Raw genomic sequence first — 14,730 nt, forward strand, 5'->3', positions numbered from 1 at the left:
TTGCTCCTTTCAGGTCAACGGATATAACAGCACTATTTTTGCCACCACATTTCCACCATCTAGCTACGCTCAGCAGCAGCCGCTTTTCCCTTCCCACTACCGTTTCCGGGTTTGCAGCTGTAGCCTCTGCCCTCTACCTTTTTCCCTCGCAAATAGCTGTTTTTCCTGCACACCTCGCTAACTCCAACGGATGTCCGCTCCCAACAATTGTAGGCCAAAATAATAAACCCCGGGACTGAGCAAAATAGGTCTCACGGCTCCTCGGTCATATGGGGGCACCACCCTAAACATGCAAGTAATTTTTTTTTTTTTTTTAAGTTATTTTTCTCTATACTGTAATGTATACCTTTTTTTTAATTCACAAAACTCGCTAGGCGGAAAAGGATAGAACTTTTCTGAAGCGCATGCGTAATAGCAGCGTGTCCATCCACGTGCCTCAGAAAACGTGTTACGTAATCAGTATGTGTCCGTCCGTGCGTGCAAATTGGGAGGTTGTTTGCTGGACATGGCCGGAGAAAATCGAAAAATAAAGTAAGAGGTGAGAAAAGCTGCAAATCGAAAAAAAACGTTAGGGAGGGGTGGGCTGAAAGACCAAGGAGTATGGATAAGGGGTTAAAGATAAGGGGGCGATTATAATAAGGGTGACCAGATATGTTGCTTTAAGCAATAACAGGATGTAGAGTTGTGTGTGTTATGTAACTAGATCATACATAGAAAAGGAAATGTTATTGAATTGTATGTCATATGGGCAGGTTTTGGATTGTAAAAGCGGATGTGCAGATGATCTGGGGTATCATCCCACTAGCCCTCCTCTCATGGTTATTTTTCTTTCTAGTATTTCCACGTTGCTCTGTATTTTCTAATTTGTGCCTACCTTTTTAAATTTCATTTACATTTCAGCTTTTAACATGTCAGCTCCCCCCCCCCCTACATTTTAATTTCACTTGTTATAATAGGGACCTTCTCGTCTCTTGTAACTGGATTATTTTGTTTCTTCTTTCTTAAGCCCTTTTCCATCTACATCATACTCCCGTTCTCCACGTTCCTATGTACAGTATCTCACTCTTTCTCTTTTCTGTGATCCTCCGGATTTCTCTCCGTTTGTTTAGACATGGTATAATTTATTTATTTATTCATTTTTTTTATATCGTTCTCCCAAGGGAGCTCAGAACGGTTTACATGTTTCAGGTACTCAAGCATTTTTCCTGTGTTCTCATAAACTATCTAATGGATTGTTTCTCAACTTCTTCATGCAAAGTACCCTCTAAGTCTAACAAATATCACCGGAGTACCCCCATCCAAGCTCTGCCCCCAGAACCGCCTCCATAACAATAGTACTGATTGTAATGCAATTTCTTCCATTAATTTTTCTTATACACACAATATAATCTTATTAACAATATATAATGGTAACCACAAAATTTAAACAACACAAAGTACTCTGTATGCAGAAAAAATGTTAATTATTTATATTCTTGGGGGGGGGGTTCTCAAAGAAGTCAAGGCAGATGACTTTAAAATATGCAATGTCACATCAGTAACAGCTACAGAAAAATAGACAAATATAGTGCAAAATATAGACAGAAGATATAAATTCTCAAAACGGAGAATCTCGTCGAGAGGGAGAATTAGAAGGGCTTGAGCATGCGCAGATGCATGCTCAAAGCCGGCAGAGGCAGGAAGAAGATCTTCAAGTGGCACTGGCATGTCCTGTGGGCTGCGTGCCAGACTAGGGGGGGGTGATTTAAAGTTGGTTGGGCGGGGGATGCCTGTTCTCACGGGGGAGGGGGGCTTTGCGAGCGGGGAGGAGCGTTGACGGTTCTCATGCCAGTGCCAGAAGGGGGGTGAGTTAAAGTTGGTCGGGCGGGGGGTGCCGGTTCAAGCGGAGGGGGGGGCGAGCAGCGCCGCTGGCCTCGGGAGGGGGGTGGGAACATATCAAAGCGAGTTTCAGTTATTTCCTATGGGGAAACTTGCTTTTATATACGAGTATTTTGGTTTATGAGCAAGCTTCTGGAACGAAATATGCTCGTAAACCAAGGTTCCACTGTATTTCCATTTTATTCCATTATTTCCATTATTTCTGCTTCTCAAAATCTATTTTTCCATGCCTTACCTTACCCTCTTACCTTGGCATCTCTTTCTCTTTCCTTCCCCATTTCTATGGTCTGACATCTTAAAAACACAATTATTTGTGAACGCCTTTCTCTAACTCTGTGGTTATTTGTTTTAGATTTAAAGAATTTTGAATTAAGGAAATTTGTGGGGAAGATTGACTTATTTGCTTACTGCATTTTATAATGTTTGTGCTTGAAATTGTGAATGTAAATGTTTTGTCCATCGCTTAGAGTTTAGTCATAAATTAAAAATAAATAATTAATCTCTCACCTTCCCTCCCTCCCTCCATTCTTCCAGTGGTCTGATATCTCTCTCCTTCCCCTCCCTTCCCACAGTCTGGCATTTCTTTCCTCTCCTTCCTGCAGCCTGGCATCTCTCTCTCTCCCCCCTCCTTACTTTCCATTCCCTAATCTGGTATCTCTCCTTCCCTTCCCCTTCTACTGGTCTGACATTGCTCTCCCCTCCAACCGCTCGCAGTTCTCTGCAACTCTCATCCTTTTTTTCCCTCTAACCAAGATTCTCTCCCCTTTCCAAACACCAACCCTTTAATCTCCCTCCCAATCCCATGATTCCCCCTCCCCCCCTCCCCAGGCCTACTGAAGTACCTCTCACTCCTGCCTCCTCCTGGCTGTCTTCTAAAATGGCTGCTGCGACCTCTTGAGCAGCTCACGGTTCTGGGTAGTATAGTCAATATGTAGTTAAGAGCCTGTTGTCGGGAGAGGGGTTCTAGATAGCCCATATGTACAACTGAGTTGCTGAAGCATGAGGGAATGGGCATCCCTTTTGTCTCTCTGGGTGCATTGCTATCGTGGAGGCGGACATCATCATTGTGGGAGTTCGGGGACCCATGGTTGTCTTGGGGGGGGTGGCTCATCATTGGAGACGTGGCTCAGCTCATGTTTTTTTTTTAATGGGGCAGATATTGTACTGTGTAACGTATGCGCAGCATCTGTGCCCATAAAAAAAAAATAAAATAAAAGGTATGGTAAATGTTATAAATATATTCATTTCAGGGCTGAATTATTGGTAAGACATGTAAGCAACTGGTCTTGATCAGTCACTTTTTTGGGATTGCTAAAAGTCATTGTTTTTTTTGTGCATCAATCACTTGGCTAGTTTGCATGTAATTTTAATATTAAAGAGCTTATTTGCATGGCTGAATCGGAAAATGAGCGATTGCACAAAAAAACATGCGATGAGCTGTTTTGTGCATCAGGTCAGCAAATCCGATCATCGCTAAATCAGTTAAAACTGGTTTAGCAACGATTATTAGACAATCGCTAACTTTAGTGCATCTGGGTCTAGGTGACTTGCCAGGGTCTCAAGGAGCAGCGTGGGTTTGAACCCACAATTTCAGGGTGCCGAGGCTGTAGCTTTAATCACTGCACTACAAAGTGGATAACCAGGACCAGCCCATTAGGTTGGATTAGGCAGTTGCTTAGGGCAGCTGTACCATAAGAGCAGCTGCAGTCAAAGCAAGGCAATGGGTTTTGACAACCAAGGCAAATAATAGGGAGTACTGGTATCGGAAGGGTTGGTGTTTTGATGAATAACTGTTGTGGGAGCCAAGGAGTCTGAATGTTAAAAGGGGGTTGCAAAGCTGAAGGTTTTCCTAGGGCAGGGGTAGGCAAACAGGTCCTCGAGAGCCGGAGCCAGGTCAGGTTTTCAGGATATCCACAATGAATATGTATGAGATGGATTTGCATGCACTGCCTCCTTGATATGCAAATCTAGCTCATGCATATTTATTGTGGATATCCTGAGGAATTGCCTACCCCTGGCCTACTGCACCCACTACCTTTGCACTGGTCCTGGTGGTAATACATTTTTGAGCTGATTTTTTTTTTTTTTTTTCCTCTGGGATATGCTTGATGTCTAAATAGAAAGCATAGGAGAAATAGCATCCAGAGAAGAACAGGTTGTGATTTTTTTTTTTTTTTTTTTGTGATGCTTATATTTTGTAACTACTGTTTATCTAACTGGTACGGAGGAAGATTGGTAGATAAAAAAATAGATTTCAAGTTTGACAATGTTGGATGTAGATAAGGATGCTGGCTTGTATTTTGGGGATGCATCAGAGGCTGTTCTAGGGATGGTGAGAAGAGTAGAGATAAAATGATTTTGGACTGGAAAAAGAGAAATTGGATTGCTAGTTCATGTTTTAAAAAAAACCTTGGTATTGACAGAGCAAGAAGCACATTTATAATTAATCCCGCCTTTTACAAAACTGTAACACGGTTTTTAGTGCCAGCCGCAGCAGTAGCAACTCCAATGCTTATAGAATTGGCTGGCACTAAAAACCGCACTACGGTTTTGTAAAAAGGAGGTGGGGGGTAAATAAAACATATAAAACGTTAAAACGGAGCATTCTTTTTCTATATAGCAAAATACAGTGCTTTTATATAACGATAAATGACATATTTTAGGTAATTCTGTAAACTCTGAAATCTTATGGTCAGTAACAAGCTGTATTAAATCTGTATTTTTCTCATTTATCTTTTCTTTTTGTTATTTTATTCTTTATTAATATCCCCCAAAGTCAGTTGATAGCATTATTCATGCCTTTATAATAAATTTCAAAACCCAAGAGAAAAACATTACAAAGATGTTCTAAAATGATGGTTTTAAACAGGGTAGATTTGATTTAAATCATGATTTAAATCTCTAGTCAGAAAGACTTGATTTAAATCATGCCCATGACATTATTAATGGAATTCATTTACCAAAAAAACATAAACATTGCTTGGATATGCATCCTCATGCTACATAATTAAAAGCTAATCCTTATTTCTTGATGAATACCTTTTGGACCACAATAGTTTTCTATTTAAAATACATTTTTATATAGATTTTCCTCAAAAAAGCATTTTATTAAACAAATCCAATGTAAATTAAACAAACTGATTTAAATCCCAAAAAATCTATTAATTTTATTATTATTATTTTAAATAATTGATTTTTATTCTTCCTGGTTTTAAAACAAGGAAAGGGGGGCAAGGTTGGGAGCATGTAAAGGGACTTGAATTTCTGTATATTTGAGATTTGTGAACAGCCATTCCGATTTGTCAAGGTTTCAAGCCTAGCTAACGCCCATGTGCAGTTACTTTAAAATACAAATACACAATGTGCCATCTTTATATTGTACTCAGCTTCCCTTTTTTTTATTCTCATTTCCAGATTTTTTTATTTATTTATTCATTTTGAAAATAATATCAACAAGCATTTACACTTGTTAAGGAAATATGAACAGAAAATTGCAAAACAAATTATTTGATAGGAATCAATACCATTTCTTCTTAGACCCCAAAAATAACCATAGGGGGAAAATCCAACATTTGAAACTTAAAATTCAAGCAACGAGAAACTATCAATAAAGGCTTTAGCGGAAATATTCCTCTCATATATATAACACCCATTTAGTCCCTGATGATCTTTTTCATATCTAGAAAGCTCCTAAGATGTTCCAGAACAAAAAAAGTATATTTCGTCCTCAAATATTTTATGAGGCATTTACAAGGGTAAACCAATTGAAAAGTGGCTCCAAGATCTTTCACTTCTTGCCTCATTACGAGAAACAATTTTCTCCTTTCTTGTGTCTCTTTGTTAACATCAGGATAAATCCAAATACGATGTCCCATAAAAGGAGCTTGAGCCTTACGAAAATAAAGTTTCAATACATTAAGGTCCTGCTGAAACACGAATGAAATGAGCAAGGTAGCTCTTTCCTCAATTTTTGTAGTGAATGTTTCTAAGATTTCTGTGATATTTCCCAATTCAAGTGATTGAGGTAGAGGTAAAAGTCCTTGATTTACTGCAGGTGTTTCGCTCCCTAATTTCTTTGTGGGACTAGGTAAATAATCTTATTCAAAGGAGGAATAAGTTCAGGAGCAAAACCCAGAATTTGTACCAAATAATTCTTAAACAGTTCAACAGAGGAAATTTCTGCTATCCTTGGGAAATGTAATAGTCTCAAGTTCAATCATCTATTATAATTCTCTAATTGCTCTATTATTTTATGTACCTAAAGTTTATCTTTTATCAATCTAGTATTGCCCACTTTAAGAGCTTTCATTTCTTCATTAACTGCTTGAAACTTAATTTCATCATCCTTTTTTATATCTTCTACTCTTTTTGCTAAAGAGTCTACCTTTTTCCCTAGGGAAGATGTTTCCTCCACTGTTTTTTTTTAGTGTTCCGTCCATCCTCTGGATCGCTTCCCAGATATCTAGCAGGGTCACCTCCGAGGGGGTCGAGTGAGTCCTAGGATTGTCTTCCACTGGTGATCTCATTGTTCTCCCCACAATTCCTTCCCCTGTCTTGCTTCCCTCACTGGAGATAACTCCCGCAGCCACTCCGGCATTGGGACTCCTCTCCTGCATAGACGAGTCAGTGGCGGGGCACGGAGGTACTACCGGGTCAGGAGGCGAGAGAGAGACTTCCGGCTCTGGGGAGGCGCCCAAGTTCTGGGACGCCAACTCCAACTAGCCTCGCGTTCCAGGCTGGAGAGGAATTCTAGTGGTAAAATCCAGCAGAGTCTGTCGTAAGGGCGTTAAAGTTCTGGCCAGTGAGGGAACAGACTGAACTAAGCCCTTCCTTTTGTTATGCAACATTTCGTTGAGGAAAAAAGGTTAGAGACTCGCCAGTGACACACTAGTCATGCCGCCATCTTGGACCGCCCCCTTAAATTAAGGCCAGATTTTAAGATTTTTTTTTTTTTCCATGTCATCACTGCAAACTGCTTTTTCCTTTGGCTCTCTCATTATCTCCAGCTGATTCACCATTAGACCCTCTGAATATTATGGGGTCCTTTTACTAAGGCACACTAGCCGTTTTAGCTCATGCTAAATTTTAATGTGTCCATTATAGTCTATGAATGCGTTAGCGTTTAGAAAGCGCTAAAATGGCTAGCGTGGCTTAGTGAAAGGCTTAGTGAAATCTTATGTTTTCTCACAAATAGGCTTTTGTTCTCTTCCTCCTATCATCTCATTTACTTTCATTTATAATACACTTCTCCCTCCATATTCACAGTTTCAGCAATCGCGGTTTCGATTATTCACGTTTTTTAGCTTGTATCAGCTTGCTTAGATTCCAAGCATTTACAGAGAAAATTGCCGATTCGCAGCGCTTTCTTCACTGTGTTTTGCCTCTCCTTCAGGAACAGGCCAGGTCTCCCGCCATGTTATTTGCGGTTTCACCATATTCATGATGGTTTTTAATAGAAAACTGCAAATAACATATGAAAAGTTATTTGTGTTTTTTCTGTATTCGCGGTTCTGTTAATCCCCTATCACAGCGAATATGGAGGGAGAAGTGTAATATCCTTCCAGTTCTTCTTCAGAATTCTACTCTAACACCATGTGTCAAATGCCTATACTGTATTTTCTATTTGATATCACATTTGGAAATTCAGATGGTGGTGGAGGAAAATATGTTTGCAGAAGAATGATTATTGTCAGCATGATACAGAGAAATATGAGGCCATCGTGTTAGAGCTATTTAACATAAATTCTTGCATTTTGTTTAGCTATTTTTACCTATTTTTTGTGGAAAAGGGTTTTCAACACATTAGTGAACTCCTTATTCACCATATCAAACTTGGTAAACCTATTCAGTTTCAGACGCCACCTAATTACAGTTTGTGTACTGTCATGGTGTTTTTAATTCTACTGTTAAGTAAAATATTTTGTGTATTTTGATTGTTAGCTGCTTAGAGCAGTGCTGCTCAATTCAATCCTTGGGGCACACCCAATCAGTTATGATACCTTGAAAATCTGACTGGTTGGGTGTGCCCTGAGCATGGGTTAAGAAGCACTGGCTTATAGGATTACAAGTATATTAAGATGAAATGGATAAAACCTGGAATAAAATGTTTCCCTCTAGAGAATTATAAATATTAGTAATAGAAAACAGTCTCTAGTGTATTCTTAAAATTACCAGGTTTAAAATCTTCTGTCAGTTTTTCCACACTAGCACTTTGCTTAGTATGACTCAATTCTTTACTGTATGTCTTTATAGAAGATGGAAAACAGACCCTAACAAGCAAACAGGGATGATTTTACTGAGAAGAATATTGGGGTTCATACCTACTCCCCAAACTAATAAATGCGTAAGACTTCATTCCCATTAAACCCTGTCACTCTATATTGGTGGTTCTCATCCCAGTCCTAGGAACACACAGAGCTAGTCAGGTTTTCAAAATATTCATGAGATAGATTTGAATGCAATAGAGTTAGAACATGCAATGGATGCTTTGTGCCTGAACAAATCTTTTTACAACAGCATTACATTTTTATTCACTTTTAGTTGAAACAATTTTTATTGAACAAACCAGAGAAAAGAACAATGAATACAACTGTAGATGGAGTGGTTCAAGAAACTATACAACAAAGGTCCCTCGGTTCCAAGACCCTCACTCCCACCCAACCCTCCTCCCTCCCCCATCCCGTGCCCGCACAGCAAGAAACCAAAGTATATAAATACAGAAGTAGCCAACAATAGAGAGGTCGGAAGAAACCCACTGCAGACATAATAAAAGAAACCAGGTGGTTAAGAAGGAGCAAGGAATCCCACCCATCAAACTGAGGAAGGCTAAACCTGATCAAAGTGAAATCATGACATTCAGGGCCCTGGACTCTGATGAGCCCTAAAAGACAATGCATAGGACCTCCCCCCCCAAGGCCCCCATCCCCCCAAACCATAGACACCTAAGAAACGCAAATCAAGACAAGCAAACAAAAAAAAGGGGGGGGGAAGAAGAAAATAAAATAATGGAAGAAAGAAAGAGAAAGAAAGAAATATATCAAGCAGGGGAAAGGCCACCCCGAGGCCGCCAATCCGGCACTGCTCAAGTCAGACTAAACAGGTAAGGTATTAAGAATCATACTATAGGTTCTATGTGACAAGGAGTATATATAAGGACCCCAGACCTGCAAAAAAAAAACTTAGATTGGCGTAAGGAGTGACGCACCTGACCCTTCTCAAGCAGCATCAAAGCATGCAGGCGGTTATGCCAAGCCCAATAAGAAGGAGTGTGATTTGAAACCCACTCCCCCAAAATAATTTTCTTAGCTACCAACCCAGCCTTGCGCAAAAATAGCCGGCCAACATCCGGGGGAAAGCGAAAAGAAACCCCACCGGAGTGAGAGGGATAGAACGACTTAACAAAAGTTCCAAATAATGGACCACTCGCCTCCAGAAAGCCCAAACCGCAGGAAAATTCCGAAAGCATGGAAAAAAGACTTAGGAGCACCCATATATTTCTCACATTGTGCGGACTTTGCGAGACCAGAATGAAATAGTTGAACCCTTGTGAAATATGTGCGATGAAGCATCCAAAACTGACATTATCCCAGGACAAGCAGGCAGCCTATTCTCACATATGGCTGACATCATCCACGGAGCCCGAATGCGGACAGACTCGCAAGCAGACTTGCTTGTAGAAACGTAGAAGGTTCGAGTCAGCCGCACCGTGCGAGTGCCTTCCCACCCAGCGCAGGGCGAGTCTCCTCAGTTTTCCGCGGAGCCGAAAAATCTGTCTTTGACACTTTGCGCCAAACTTTTCTTCTTTGTGTCTTCTCTCACTGTGGTTTGTGTTACTTTTCATCGTGAATCGCTGTGTTATTTCTTTTCTTTCAGTCAAAAAAAAAAACAAACTAAAGACTTTATTTTTTCTTTGTTCGACTGGCAGGGCAGGCTGCTTGGCTGCAGCCTGTGGGCTTCGACTTAGCTGCGGCCATTTTTCCTCCTATGTCCTGGCCAGCAACAGGCTTCAAGAAGTGTAGCTAGTGCCAGCGTGCAATTTCGTTCACAGACCCACACCATTGGTGCCTCAAGTGTCTCGGGCCTGACCATAATCCTAAGTCATGCGAGCGCTGTGCTACTCTTCAACCTCGAGTCCTTAAGCGTCGTCAGATTTTAGTGGAGAAACTGTTCGAGATAGACTCTTCAGTCACACCTTCGACCTCTAGCATGGCATCGGTCCCATATTCCAATGAGGGTCCTCCTGCTTCCACGACTCCGACCTCGAGCTTCATCAGACCTTCCTCGTTTGGGCCGTCTCTGACCTCGAGTAAACCTGCTGTCTCTTCCCCTGAGTTTCCCTCAGGTCAGATATCTAAGCAGAAGGTTCCGGCGGTGGTCCTCAAATTTCCAAGACTTCTAAGTCAAAGCACATCTCCTCTGCCACCTATGGATCCATCTTTGCCGGCTTCTCTCCAGACCATGTTAAAGCAGCAGTTTGTTCAATTACTGACCAAATTTGGGCCAATGCTGTCTTCTCTAATCCAGCCTGGGCAATCAGCAGTCTCCTGCAAGGTCGAGCCTCTGCCTCGAGCCGAACCTTTACACTCTATGCAAGGAGCAGAGTCTTTGCGAATGTCTGGTCTAGCATCTACACACTCTATGCAAGGAGCAGAGTCTTTGCGAATGTCTGGTCTAGCATCTACACACTCTATGCAAGGAGCAGAGTCTTTGCGAATGTCTGGTCTAGCATCTACGCACTCTATGCAAGGAGCAGAGTCTTTGCGAGTGTCTGGTCTGGCATCTATGCAAGGAGTAGATTATTTGCGAGTGCCTCGACAGGAATCCTCACACTCCATACAAGGAATCCTCACACTCCATACAAGGAGCAGAGTCTTTGGGAGTGCTTCGAGATTCCTCCATCAAACCTCCTGAGTTTCGATCTACTGCTTCTAGCCCTATCCATTCACCGGTAGCATTGCCTACTTCCATCTCTAGGGCGAAGTCTCCTCGATCCTCGAGACCTCCTTCCACACATCACTCTCGTCATCGATCGAGGCCTTCATCAAGACATCCATCCAGGCATAGGTCTCCTTCCAAAGAGCAACCTTCTTTGTCTAGGCCTCATTCCAGACCTTCCAGCTCTTCCAGACCACCAACTCCTCGATTGAGGTCTCCGCTTCCAGACCTCGAGGACTCAGCTGCTTCCATTGCCTCGTCCAAGTCTCCATATTCTTTGAGGGTCATTTCTCCAGAAAGGCTTCACCTCTGACCCTGGCTGCCTTGAGGTTATCGAGTCCCTCTCGGGGCAAGGCCTTGGCGGATCAGCTGTCTTTCTCTGCTTTTCTTCGCCAGATGGCTGATGACCTAGAACTTCAATTAGATGCTGGTTCTAAGTACTCTAAGGAGTATCTCGAGGTCATGCATCTCCCTCAACCTCCTGCAGAGTCACTTAAGCTTCCTCTTCACAAGCTCTTGGCTCAAACTTTCACACACTGCTTGGAGACTCCTTATACTATTCCTGGCAAATTGTACTCCAAGTATAGAACCCTGCATTGTAAAGGATTTGAGAATTCTCAGTTGTCTCACCAATCCCTTCTTGTGGAGTCCTCCTTAAAGAGATCCCATCCTTCCAGAGTCTATGCTACTGTTCCTCCTGGAAGGGAGGGAAAAACTATGGACAAGTTTGGACGTCGTCTTTATCAAAATGCTATGATGTCCTCCAAAGTCCTTAATTATCATTTTAACTTAGTTACTTATCTCAAGTTCCTCATTGATCTCCTTCCCAAATTTCTCAATTTCCTGGATACACAGAAGCACTTCGAATTTCAAGAAGTTATTGCTACTCTGTCACAACTCAGATTGCATCTTCTTCAGTCCTCTTATTATGCCTTTGAATTGTCAGCCAGGGCCACTGCTTTCTCTGTAGCAATGCGCCACTTGGCCTGGCTTCGCACCATTGACATGGACATGGACCTTAATCTTCAGGACTACCTGGCTAACATCCCTTGTGCAGGCAATGACCTCTTTGATGAATCCATAGAGGCAGCCACTAAGAAATTGTCTGAACATGAAAAATCTTTTGCTTCCATTGTCAGACTAAAGCTTAAGCCAGCTCCTGTAAAACCATACTCCGAGGGCGACTCCTTACAATAGAGCGCCTCCCAAGAAACAACAGCAACAGAAGCAACAGAAACCTCGGCCTTCTGCTGCATCTAAGGCTGCGCAGCCTTTTTGACTGTTTAAAACAGAGCATAACCTCCATCATTCTGTCTGTCCTCTCTTCCCCCCCCCCCACAGGAGGGTTGTCTCCATCATTTTTATCACCGATGGGAGACAATTACATCCGTCCTCTGGGTGTTGTCAATCATCAGTGAAAGATACTCTCTTCATTTCACTCCAAGAGAATATCCTTCCAGTCCATTCCAAACTGCCCTTCTTCTTCAGGAAGCTCAAGCTCTGCTTCGTCTCCATGCCATCGAACCAGCAGAACAGGGGGTTTGACTCCCGTTACTTCCTAGTTCCGAAGAAGACGGGTGATCTGCGACCCATTCTGGATCTCAGGGCTCTCAACAAATTTTTAGTCAAAGAAAGACTTTGCATTTTGCTTTCTTCGATTCGATTCGATTCACTGTTAATGACAGTTTTTTAAGTTTAAACATTTTATTTAACCAAGGCAATATCATATCAAAAATTCCCAGATAACCTGTCTGATAGAGGAGACAGAGAGAGTCAGTTGGATACCCAAATACTGGAAGGCCCTGTCCGCTCAGTTCAATGGGAAAACCCCCAGCCAAGCATTGCAAATCTCTGGGAGCGTAGGAAGGGCCAAAGACTTATCAAGATTCAACCGAAAGCCAGAAAAGTCCCCATACTCAGAGAGCAGGCAAGGCCGTAACAGGATGAGTAAGATGGACCAAGAGATCATCTGCAAATGCCGATAATTTAATTTCCACTGTACCGATGGTCACTCTACAAATATCAGGGTTGTGCAGGATGTCCCATATGAGAGGATCCAAGGTAAGAACAAACAAAAGGGGGGGATAAAGGACAGCCCTGCCGAGTACCCTGCTGAATTTCAAAAGGGTCAGAGAGCAGCCCATTAACCTAGATAGCCACCGAAGGAGAGGCAGAGAGGGCGGAGATAGCATAAAAAAAAAAATCCATCAAAGCCATAACAGCATAGTGTGGCAAACAAGAATGTCCAGGAGACCCGATCGAAAGCCTTCTCTGCATCAAAGCTAACCAACAGGGAAGGCAAATGACGAGAAGCCACATATTCCAAAGAGCTTAAAATGCGTCGAATGTTGCGTGCCACCCTACGGTGGCAGACAAATCTAATTGAAGGTCAGCTATAAGATCAGGGAGAATACGGGCCATCCGGTTGGCCAAGATTTTAGCCTTAGTGTTAAGAAGGGAGATTGGCCGTGAACATATCTTTTTATAGCAGAGCTCATTCAAATAGTGATGTATCTGCAAGTATTTATAAAATTTATTCTATCCTAAGCTGTACACCTGCCGTAAGTCCAAGAAAGATATAAGAACACGTTTCTCAAACAATTGATAACCCCAAACCAATCTCAGATCATGATAAAAACGGGGTATCAAATGTCTCCCATAAGCAAAGACAGTGGTAAACAATTAGATATCCATTGACTTCACCACCATTGACGTAACACTCTATGCTATACTATCATAATATGACAAGTAAATGGGTTAACTTAGGCAGAGTACCAGGATATAGGCCACAACTCCCATGGGATGCTCTTTAAAGGAAACGGTTTAATATAAAATTGTTCATAGTTGTGTAGGGCCTGAAGGCACCAGTACATTGCTAATCCCACAGGTGCTGTACTTGAGCTGCTTTGTGGTAAGTTCTGAAGTCTGGAATCCCAAAGCTCCCTCATGTCCTTATATTAAATTAAAATAGCATTGTGCTACCCAGGGCCTATTCCCTTTCCAAATAAACTGATTGCTTAATCTCTGCTAATGCCTCAGAATATTGAGAGGAATAGCAACCATTAATGTTTGAAATAAGTATAACAACCTAGGTTAATTATGTTCTAACCAAGAAGGCATACCTCTATTCCATTCTAGAGAATCAGGAATTAATAGGTAGGATAGGAAAAGAAGAATTCTAGAATGGTTCAAACAATATATTAAAAGTCAAAATTTTGAAAGATATTCTATAAGATGTTGATAACTAGACACTGGTTACAAGTTTCTGCAGTATTCTTTATCACCTGAAGTTAGTTGATATCCTTCACACAGGAACATTGGCGCATAGAGCTTCTTAGGTAATTTGACAACAGATACCAGCCTGTTCAGCTGGGGAGGCGCACTGCAACTGGTCATCTGATTCAGGGATGTTGGGCTTCCACCTAAAGAAAGTGGTCAATCAACAAGCTGGAACTTTGTTTGCTTTGCAGAAACTGCAGAAGACTCTGGAAGGCCAAATGGTCTGAGTCTTCTCAGACAATACTACTGTGGTAGCCTATGTCAATCACCAGGGGGCACAAAGAGTGCCCAGCTGGGTCTAGAAGCCTGCTTACTAGTGCTGCCCGATTCACGATTCGAATCGGTTCGTTTTTGTAAAAAAACGGACTTACCGATTCATCCCAATTAAAGTTCATTCTTTTTTCACTGCCAGCCGCCGGACTTGTTCCCATCTAATGTAACTTCCGGTTTTGCAAAACCGGAAGTTACATCGGAAGAAACGAAAGGACATGGGAGCATCGAGGGGGAGCGAGCAGACCTCGTGCAGCAGAAGCAAAGGGTATTTTTTGTCTGTCTCCGCATTTCTCCTCTCTTCCCCACGATTCCACATCCAGTTGAGTAAGTAACTGAACCGGCAGGGGGGGCTGAGAATCGGCAGGG

At 42.0% G+C, this 14,730-nt stretch overlaps 1 protein-coding gene across 3 annotated transcripts in view; it reads left to right on the forward strand.

The window, feature by feature from the left end:
• Positions 1–414: 414 nt before the first annotated feature.
• The window catches only part of CCAR1 (cell division cycle and apoptosis regulator 1), a 309,834-nt gene continuing 295,518 nt past the window's right edge, over positions 415–14,730 (forward strand). For 2 of the 3 annotated variants that reach the window (XM_033940771.1, XM_033940773.1), the window contains exon 1: positions 415–538. The gene's annotated coding sequence lies outside the window, so the exon portion shown is untranslated. The remainder of the gene's footprint in view (positions 539–14,730) is intronic. The other variant, XM_033940772.1, reaches the window with a different exon arrangement.

The sequence above is a fragment of the Geotrypetes seraphini genome, chromosome 4 (genome assembly GCF_902459505.1).
Source record: "Geotrypetes seraphini chromosome 4, aGeoSer1.1, whole genome shotgun sequence".
NCBI classification, from domain to species: Eukaryota; Metazoa; Chordata; class Amphibia; order Gymnophiona; family Dermophiidae; genus Geotrypetes; species Geotrypetes seraphini.